At 41.4% G+C, this 1,150-nt stretch overlaps 1 non-coding gene across 1 annotated transcript; it reads left to right on the top strand.

The window, feature by feature from the left end:
* The first annotated feature begins 397 nt into the window (after positions 1-397).
* On the top strand, positions 398-502 carry LOC142166634 (small nucleolar RNA R71). The gene has a single exon (XR_012697037.1). It is a non-coding gene; the product is annotated as a small nucleolar RNA R71 (small nucleolar RNA).
* The last annotated feature ends 648 nt before the right edge of the window (positions 503-1,150 follow it).

Below are 1,150 nucleotides of genomic sequence, written 5' to 3'. Positions count from 1 at the left end.
TTACCCACAAAGCAGACAGATTCTGGATTAGCGGGGCATAAGTCGCTCGTGTGACCCTCTCCACATATTTCACAAAACATTTGAACCCGTTGTACCGGTTATGCATGTTGCTTGTTGATAATCAAGGTCATCTGATTGACTTGGTTGGTCAGTGTAGAAATATGTGTTGATAATGTTTAGACGACATCTAACTCAAGAATCCCTGCAAACTTTTGCACTGTGTGTCTGCCCATCTCTCCTTGCCAATCCGGATTGCTATTGGAGAATTGTTCAATAATGCATATATCTCATCAAAGCTTTTCTCCAACACTTGATCTCGATCTGCATCATTTACCACAATTTTTGTTTCAGGATGTAGACCTTCTATGAAAGTGTGAGCTAATACTTCTCTTGTTTGATTGTGATGAGGACAATATCTGATTAGCCCCTTGAACCTCTCCCAAGTTGAGTATAAAGACTCTCCCACTTTCTGTTTGAAGGCAACTATCTCACTTCTGATCTTTATAATTTTGCCTGAAGGGAAGAACCTTGCCAGAAATTTCCTTGTCAAATCATTCCATGAGGTAATAGAATTAGATGGTTCTGCCTTCAACCATCGCTTTGCTTTGCCCAACAGTGAGAATGGAAAAAGTGTGAGCCTCACATAGTCTGGAGTGACTCCATTAGTGATATAAATGTCACTAATCTCCAAGAAGTTTAGGATATGCTGTTGTGGATCCTCGTGTGGAAGACCCATAAACTGCCCATTCGCATGAAGTAGCTGGATCATGCTCTGTTTCAGCTCAAAATGCCCAATGATCCTGGGCTTCACCATAATGGAGGTGACATTAGCAATGCTAGGCATAGCCACCTCCTGAATAGCCATATGTTCTTCCTCTGCCATGTTCACAGGAAATTGAACAAGTGCCTGAAGATTATTAGTATTATTGGCTTCCCTCAACCTCCTATGAAATGTCCTCTCAGGCTCAGGATCAAAGCCTTGAAGTTTGTCCTGGCTTCTGACCCTGCGCATTCAGTCAACGTTCCTGAGATCAGAGAAACAATCAAGTAACGTTATACTTGACGAAATAAACAAAATAAGCAAAAACTAGAAAGTAGTTAATATTCAAGTCCCCCGCAACAGAGCCAAAAACTTGTTGTTCCCAAACAC

Source organism: Nicotiana tabacum, chromosome 11 (assembly GCF_000715075.1).
Source record: "Nicotiana tabacum cultivar K326 chromosome 11, ASM71507v2, whole genome shotgun sequence".
Classification (NCBI taxonomy): Eukaryota; Viridiplantae; Streptophyta; class Magnoliopsida; order Solanales; family Solanaceae; genus Nicotiana; species Nicotiana tabacum.
The sequence above is the reverse complement of the archived record's forward strand: the minus strand, read 5'-3'. Positions and strand labels throughout refer to the sequence as shown.